This window comes from Fukomys damarensis, unplaced genomic scaffold (assembly GCF_012274545.1).
Source record: "Fukomys damarensis isolate Sample0158 unplaced genomic scaffold, DMR_v1.0_HiC HiC_scaffold_15, whole genome shotgun sequence".
Lineage (NCBI taxonomy): Eukaryota > Metazoa > Chordata > Mammalia > Rodentia > Bathyergidae > Fukomys > Fukomys damarensis.
In genome coordinates this window covers 48,346,582-48,355,915 of record NW_022900927.1, presented here as the reverse complement: position 1 = coordinate 48,355,915, position 9,334 = coordinate 48,346,582, and the positions used below count along the sequence as shown (strand labels likewise).

Below are 9,334 nucleotides of genomic sequence, written 5' to 3'. Positions count from 1 at the left end.
AGATAATATGTCAGTGTATGGAGGGGGGTGCAGTACAACAAAAGAAATGATAGTGAGCCATAATGAAAAAAGGTCATAAAATTAGGGGAAAGATTGTGTGTGTGAAGGATATCTAAGGGGTGTGCCGAAACCAAAAATAAACAGAATGAACTATCCAAAAGGCTAAAGAGAGAAAGGAAATGGAAACTAACACATATAAACAGATTCTTTTAGAAACAATAAGATAGAGTCCCTGGAAACCAACTGAGCACAACAAACAAACCAAAGCATGTTGAACTTTTATATATATTTTGTGATGCAACATTGTTTGACACCTATAACACTAAAACATTTTCTAAAGTCTTAAAATGTTTTGATTTATCCCAGCCTGATGGCACACAACTATAGTCCCAGCTATTTCAGTAATGATATATCTCTGCACTTCTAAACATAAATAAATAAATATCTTTAGGAAACATTAAAAATATATCTTTCAAGTTTTATGTACAGATAAATTCATGCAAAATTACTTAATCCATATCAGTTATTGTTATATAGATCTTCTCCCAAAAGTCAGCAGCCTAAATGTAATACAAAGTTATATTACATAATTTCACTGGGCCAAGAACATGGAAACAGCTAATTAAGTTTGCTTCTTCAGGAATTATTCCAATAGGGTAATCAAGGCTTGGGATGCAATCTCATTTGAAGCTTCAGACTAGGACTAGAGGTTCCATTTGACCCAGCCATCCCTCTGCTGGGTATCTTTTCAAAAGAATTAAAAGAATCATATCTCAGTGATATATGCACACCTATGTTTATAGTGGCACAGTTTGTAATAGCTAAAACTTGGAAACAGCCCATTTGCCCATCAGTTGGAAACTGGATAAAAAAGATGTGGTTTTTCTATAAAATGAAGTACTACTCAGCCATAAAGAATAAGAAATTTGAGCCATTCATAGGAAAATGGATACATTTTAAGGATATATTCCTAAGTGAAATAAATAAGTCACACATGTGTAAATACCAAATAGCTTCTCTGGTGTGAAAAACTATAGTAGTACACAAGGTCCTAATGAGATAATTGACAATGTGAAATAGGAAGAAAAGGGCCAAAGGTGTAGGGAAAGTGGGAAGGGTAGGGGAAAGGGAATATGGGAAAATTGAAAAATACAAGAAAATGAAAAAATGGAAATAAAGTGTTTTGTAAATGAGTAGGTGAGGAGAGAGTGAAAGGAGGTCAGGGACAAGGGGAAAAAATGAGAACCAAGACCTGTCATGTAAAGGTACAAGATACCGATAATGAATGTAACTCTACTGTATACCTAAAATGTACCAATAAACTAAAAAAAAAGAAAAGAAAAAGAAAAAAGAAAAGAAAGAAATAAGAAATTCCACAGAAAGAACAAACCCTTTCAGAGGTAGTTTCTGGACAACATTTTGATCTTCTTCCTGATTCTACAACCATTTCAGTGCATTTATTCAGACCATCAGATACTCAGCAGGTATCCACTAATCCTTTGAGATCATTGAGATACAGGAGTCAAGCCAGAGTAGGAAGCATGTGCTCAAAAGCATCCAAAGGAGAGGCAGGATTCTTGTGGCAGAGGTTTGAAAGTATCCAGGTGAGATTATGTAAGGAGCCACCTGCTAAAGGTGACATATCAGGAGGGTCAATTGCAGGATATTTGCTACCCAAGTTTCAGAATACTGAACCATCACCTGCAAAGTTTCCTAGAGCCCATACAGCTTGTTCACTGATGGGAGCTTGGGAAGATGCCAACAGAAAAATGAGTGCCGGGACCTCCACTCACCAAAAGCAATGTTAGTGAGTGCCCAAGCAGACTCAAACTGAATGGAACTACAATCAGTTCTGCCACACAAATTTTAGAATCAAACCAGCCCAGATTATGTAGTCTATAGGAAATTGTTTTACCTGAGAAAGCAGTTTCCTAGCAGCTTGAGAAGGTTGGAGCTGGCTTTCCAGATTGTTGCTATTTATGCCTTTGACAATGTCACCAACACTCCAAATAACAGTGCCCTGGTTGCTGCAGTTTTCCTGAGGTGGAATGGCATCATCAGGAAATGAGCTTACCTTCCTCCTTTTCAGCATCCTTGTCATTCTTCTTAGGTTTTTCTCAGCTCCGCAGTAACTTCTGTTCCCCACCACCTGGTTTCTGTATTCTCTTTTCCCTTGTTCTTGAACCTGTTCAGTGGGGCTGCTGATGAATTAGCATTCTCACTGGTGACATGGTTATGAAACAAAGAGAGAAAGTAGCTTTGAACAGAGTGTTCTCCAAGCATTCACCGCAGCTGAGCCTAGAAACTGTGTGGTGTGCCTTCATTCATTTTTTTTTCATTTGTTAGTTTACCCTGTAAATGTTTTTGAACTCTCACTTATTTCTAAAGATATGCCAATGAATAATACAACATCCTTTCCCCCATATTACTTATAGTGAACAGAGATAAAGAAACAAATGTTCAGCTTGTTAACTGGTTGTGGTTGCTATGAGAAAGTCAATTATTTTATAGGATTATTATTAGTTTTGTACAAAATAGTCTCTCAAAGTCATTGAACAGTGACACCTATACAGATATCCAAAGGAAGTGATAAGCAAAGTGTGTAACTCACATAGAGAGGGCATAGAGAATCTCAGACTGAGGGAGTGGAAGTACATGTCCTGAGTTGTAGGAATAATGGGTTTGCACCACAAAATGGAAGAGGGCATGGTAGGCTCACAGTGAGTGAGCTCTGATAATTGTAACTCACAGAGGTAACTTCTGTCTAAATGCTCTATACCCACTAGACCATCATAAGGGTTACCAATTCTTTGAGTAATCTGGAAAGACCAAAGAAAACTGAAATTTAATTTTTAATTAGATCCCTCTGGAAAATATGTGTAGAACAGAAAGTAGGAAGCCTGCTGTCCAGAACAGTCAGACAAAACTTTAACACTTAAGAGCATTGAACTATCTACCAAAATAATTCAGGTACAAAATGTTGGTGGCTTGAATGAAGGCAGAAGTAGTGAAAGTGGCAAGGTCTGAACAAATCTGAGTGATTCTTTGATGTGGTGAAGGTATTTTTCTGAAAATATGATAAAACATGAATTTTTCATAGTTACTAAAGTAAGTAGATCAAAGTAATCCTTAGTTTTGTTTGAGGGAAGTTCCATATCAACAACTGATCTTGATATTTCTTAAAGCAGGAAATGCTTTTTACTGAAAGAAAAGAAAAAAATTAGCTTTTTATATTTCACAGGTTCATACCTGATGTACAATTTATTACAGTTCTAAGACTATAAAATGTGACATATTTATTTCTCACTTTTATTTCTTATGAAGTACTTTGTGAGAAAGTTATATATACCAAATTTTGTAAGTTTAATTCACATCAATTTTCAATTATTCTAATATAAGAAAACTGCTTAAGAAGTGTGACGAGTTGTGCTCATGTCACATGCCTAGAACAATTGTCAAAAGACTCAAAATCAATGATATATCCTAGAATGTTATATCACCTGGCTTACTCTGATCTTTACTATTTATTTTTTCTCTGCACAACAAATACAGAAAGGGCAAAGTATATTTTTATAATGATTACAGTTTTAATTCCTTTTCGCCTCATTGCTGAATGTAGAAAAAAAATAAAGAAAGCTATAATTAAATATAAGTTATAGCATTATCAAACCTAAGTAACTGTCCATAATTTAACTCACTGGATCACTTTTTTCCTAGTTATTCCTTTTGAACTGAATTTGTCCTCAGTATAACATAACATATACACTGAGTATAAAATTGAGAAGGCTGTCACCTACTAGCCATGTGATCATGGCTAATTTCATTATTTGGGGGCCTACATATTTTATCTGCAAAATTTTATATGATAACAGAAGTCAAATATTATATGTCATAATTTATTGTAAGAAAAATATATAGAAACATAATACCTCAAAATTTATAACTGCATGTAAGAAAGTTATACTTTAGTTTAAACTTCAATAAATCAATCACCTTTTACCATATATATTAAACAGCTGTGGAGGCCCACCCCTCTGAACCCAGTGCACCAGAGGAGCCCAGCCAACACAGCTGTGTTTGTGCCACCCTGCCCCTGTGAACGAGAGAAAGAGAGCTTCTCTGAGGCTCCTAGATGAAAATTGAAGCCCACTGAAAAAGTGAAGAAAATCTGTAATAAAGGCACACCACACCACCATAGCTGTGAGTCAGAAGGACCAGCACCTCACATTGGAACTGGTCTACCTTCAGGGGAAAGACAACTGGAACCTGCCATGGAAACTTGCACAGTTCAATCCAGCAGGAGGTCAGAGGTCTCAGCTTGGGCCTTACAGCTGAAAATTAGCTAGAACCTCAGGGGACAGCTGCTGGCTTGCTGAGACCAATTAATTTAGACCTGTACACTCCTGCCTGTGCTGTCTGTTGTGTCAACAGAGGCACACCCTGAAGGAGGCCCTCTATTTCTATTTGTATTTTTTATTTTCAAAGTAATATTTTTCTCTTATCTTTAATCTTTTAAAAATGTTTTCATCTCTTTTTCTTTTCTTAATGTTTTTATCATTTTTATCTTTTTTTCTTATCTTTTCTCTCTCTCATTCTCTCCCACCTTGATCTCCTTACTCTCCCTTTTTGTTCCTGTCTCTATCCTAATTCAAATTTATTTCCTTTCCTTTCCTTTTCTTCTCTTTTTCCTTCTCAATTGCCATTAGTTTTAAAATAAAATGATTTTAGTCTCTAGCCTCCCTATGGCTCTTCTGCTCTTGTTTATATTTTGTTCTCTCTTTTCCTCTTCTCTCCAACAGCTCCCTAGAGTTTGTGTGATCTTCCTGTGTCTTCTGACCTCACTTCTAACCTTTCTCTAGCCTATATATCTATCCCTCCCTTCCCAATTCCTTCCAAATCCCCATCCTGAAGGGTAAAGTTGATATATGGAAGAGTTTATTCACTATAAACATATTTTTGGCTAGTCTTTGATTTTGATTTAATTCACAGGGTTAAAAGTGATAAACTAATAACTACCGCAAGCTGTGCTAGATGCTATTGTATTACTAATTGTATTATATCACTTGGGCTAAGGTGCTGTGATTGATCTAATCAGCTGTTCACTTGGTATAATGAAAACGAGATTGCCTCACAGATATTAGAGACTCAAAACCTAAACACCAGATACATATGGAAGATCAAACTATTAACCCAGGAATTAAAACAAGGACAGTACCAGTGACAAAATAAAAGTGAGAAGACATTTAAACAAGACACAAACACAGACTTCCACCCCACCAAAGGTAACTGGGGGAAATGAGGTGGAAAAGCCTGACAGTCAAGCATCTGGACACCCTGAATGGATAGCACAGGAAGTAAAACAGATAAATGGGGCTCTAGAAAAACTTAAAAGAGAAATAATTTCCCAGATAACCACAGAGATGGTGAGAAGAATGAAAGACATGATTAGAGACTATAGAACAGAAACAGATAAAAAAAAATAGATGAGCTAAGGACCATGATGGGAACCATAAATGCTCAGCATAGGAAAGAAAGGGAATCCATGAAACAGATTCAAACAGATATCCGGGAGATTAAAAACTCTACGGAAAACATTCACAGCAGAATGAACCAATGTGAAGATAGAATTACAGATACAGAAGACAGGATTGTGGTCAGTGACCATGAAAAGAAACATTTTCAAAAACAGTAAGGGATCATGAGAAATCAATTTAACAACGCTTAGATGATGCAAAGAAGAATAATACAAGACTGATAGGAATCCATGAAGTAGCAGGAGAAAGTACAAATATCATTAAAAAACTGTTCACAGAATTAATGACAGAAAACTTTGCAAATGGAGGGGAAGAATTTGACATACAGAGAAGTGAGGCACACAGGACAACAACTAGCCACGATAAATATATATATAAAACCTAGACATATAAGAATCAAGATCCAAGAAACCCAACAGAAGAACAAAATATTACAAGCAGTTAGAGAAAAAAAATCACATGTGAAGGAAAGCCCATCAGAATCACAAAAACTTTTCAACACAAACCCTCAAGTAAAGGAAAGCCTGGAGTGAGGCATTTCAAGTCCCAAAAGGAAACAATCTCCAACCTACACTGATGTATCCTGAAAAACTATCTTTCAAATTTGATGGGGAAATAAGATACTTCCACACAAAAGAACACCTAAGATATTTCATGAACACTAAACTGGTAAACAATATCCCGGAAAAAGAAAATGAAGGGCCATTCTCCATAAGGGCCAACACAGCAAATATACCAGTCAAGGTAAGAAATTAAATGGAGAGAGGGAAAAATAAAGCGTAAAACAACCAACAATGGAAAATAGTATGACAATGAAAAGTCAATACATAACAGCTATAACCATCAATGTTAATGGCCTCAATTCACTAATCAAAAGAAATAAGCTGACAGAATGGATTAAGAAGCAAAATTCAACAATATGCTGTATACGTGAAACCCACTTAATCCACAAAGGAATTCAAAGACTGAGAGTAAAAGGATGAAAAACAGTTCTCTGTGAGACAGGAGCCTGGAAAAAAAGTGGGGGTAACTATCTTATTTGCAGACAAAATAGATTTCAAGCCAAAATTGATTAAGAGAGACAAAGAAGGTCACTACATCCTTGTAAAGGGAATAATCCAAGAGGAAGAAATGACAATCATAAATATGTATGTACTGAGTACTAATGCTCCCAACTGTACAAAATAGATATTAATGGATGTGAAATACAAAATAAGCACTAATACAATTGTAGTGAGGGACCATAATACTCCCCTGACACAAATAGACAGATCATCTAGACAAAAAGTTAACAACAAAATAACAGAACTGAGCAAGGTCTTAGCACAAACAGAATTAATAGATATCTAAAGAGTGTTCCACCCCACAAAATCAGAATATACATTATTTTTGGCTGCACACAGGTCATTCTTCAAAACAGACCACATGATAGCTCATAGAGCATGCTTATATAAATACAAGGTAATGGAAGTCATCTCTGTACATCATCAGACCATAGTGCAATTAAGCTGGAGGTCAATAGCAAAAGAAACTGCAAGAACTTCACAACACATGGAAATTAAATAACATCCTGCTGAACAACCATTGGATCACAGAGGAAATTAAAGAAATTAGACAGTTTCTACAATTAAGTGATAATGTCAATACAACATACAGGAATCTATGGGACACAATGAAAGCAGTTACTACTATGAGGGAAATTCATAGCAGTAAATGCCCATACTAAGAAAACAGAGTGAGCTAAAATAAACAACCTAATGCTTAACCTTAAAATTCTAGAAAAAGAAGTGCAAGACAAACTGAAATCTTGCACAAGGGAGAAAAATCACAAAGATCAGAGCAGAAATGAATGCAATGGAGACTAAGAGAATGATATAAAATATCAATGAATGGAAGAATTGGTTTTTCAAAAGAATAAATAAAATCATATCACAGAGAAGTATGTGCACCCATGTTTATAGCGGCACAGTTTGTAATAGCTAAATCTTGGAAACAACCTATTTGCCCATCCGTTGGAAACTGGATAAAGAAGTTGTGGTTTTTCTATAAAATGGAATATTACTCAGCCATAAAGAGCGAGAGAATAGATTCATTCATAGGAAAATGGATACATATTGAAGATATACTCCTAAGTGAAATAAATAAGTCCCACATGTGTAAATACCGAATAGTTTCCCTGGTGTGAATATTCTGCAACAATGCATAAGATTCTAATAAGATTACTGACATTTAGAAATGGGAGGAAAGGAGCTAAAGATGTAGGGAAGGTGTGATACGTAGGGGAAGAACAAAAAGGGAAAAGAAAAAAAATGTGAGAGAATGAAAAGATGAAAATAAAGTGTTTGTAGATGGGGAGGGGAGGAGGGAGTGAAGGGAGGGCAGAGGTAAGGGGAAAAAAATGAGAATCAAGACTTGCCATGTAAAGGTACATGATCCCAACAATGAATGTAACTGTACTGTATCCCTAAATGTACCAATAAACTCAATAAAAAAAAAGAATAAATAAAATCAATAAACCCTTAACCAACCTTATCAAAAAAAGGAAAGAAAAAGCTCAGATCCATGCAATTAAGAATGAAAAAGGTGAAGTCACAACAGATCCAGGAGAAATCCAGAGGATCATCAACACCAACTTTGAAAACCTTTACTTGAACACAATGGAAAATACAGAATAAATGGACAGATTCCTAGATACATATGAACTTCCAAAGGTGAACGAAGAAGATATAAAAAATTTAAACACAATTTAAAATTACATTCAGTGAAATTGAAAATGTAATTAAAACATTACCAAAAAAGAAAAGCCCAGGTCCTGATGGCTTCACTGCTGATTTCTAAAAGACATTTAGAGAAGAACTATCACCACTGCTCTTTAAACTCTTCAGTGAAATTGAAAGAGAAGCAATACTTTCAAATTCATTCCTAAAAGAAAGTATTACTTTGATTCCAAAAGCAAAGAAAGACCCAACCAAAAAAGAGAACTAAAGGCCAATCTCCCTAATGAACATAGATGCAAATATCCTCAACAAGATACTGACAAACAGAATACATGACATACAAGAATACTGACAAACAAAAGATCATCAAGAAGATCACACACCCTGACCAAGTTGGATTTATCCCATGGATGCAAGGATTATTCACTACATGCAAATTAATAAATGTAATACACTGCATTAACAGAGTCAAGGACAAAAACCATTATGATCCCAATAGATTCACAAAAAGCATTCTACAAAGCTGAACACCAATTCATTATAAAAACCCTACAGAAAATTGAAATAGATTGTCTTTATCTCAACGTGATGAAGGGTGACTATGAAAAACCAATAGCCAGTATCATTCCAAATGGTCAAAAAGTGAAAACCGTCCCACTAAAATCAGGAACAAGACAAGGATGCCCACTATTGCCACTCCTGTCCAATATAGTTCTAGAAACATTAGCCACAACAATTAGACACGAGAAAGAAATAAAAGGAATAAAGATAGGAAAGGACAAAGTTAAATTGTCACTATATGTTGATGATATGATACTCTATATAGAAGACACAAAGAACTCAGCCAAAGACTTCTAGACTTAATTGACATATTCAGTAGAGTAGCTGAATACAAAATCAACACTCAAAAATCAATAGCTCTCTTATACACAAATAACAGACCCACTGTGAGAGAAATTAGGGAAACAATTCCTTTCACAATAACATCAAAAGAATTCATATCTAGGAATTAATTTAATGAAGGAGACAAAAGGCCTCTACACTGAAAATTACAGCACTCTGAAAAAAAGAGATAGAAGAGGA

At 35.3% G+C, this 9,334-nt stretch overlaps 1 pseudogene; it reads right to left on the bottom strand.

Annotated features, from left to right (window-relative positions):
- Positions 1-509: 509 nt before the first annotated feature.
- On the bottom strand, positions 510-2,283 carry LOC104852631 (annotated as a pseudogene).
- Positions 2,284-9,334: the final 7,051 nt, after the last annotated feature.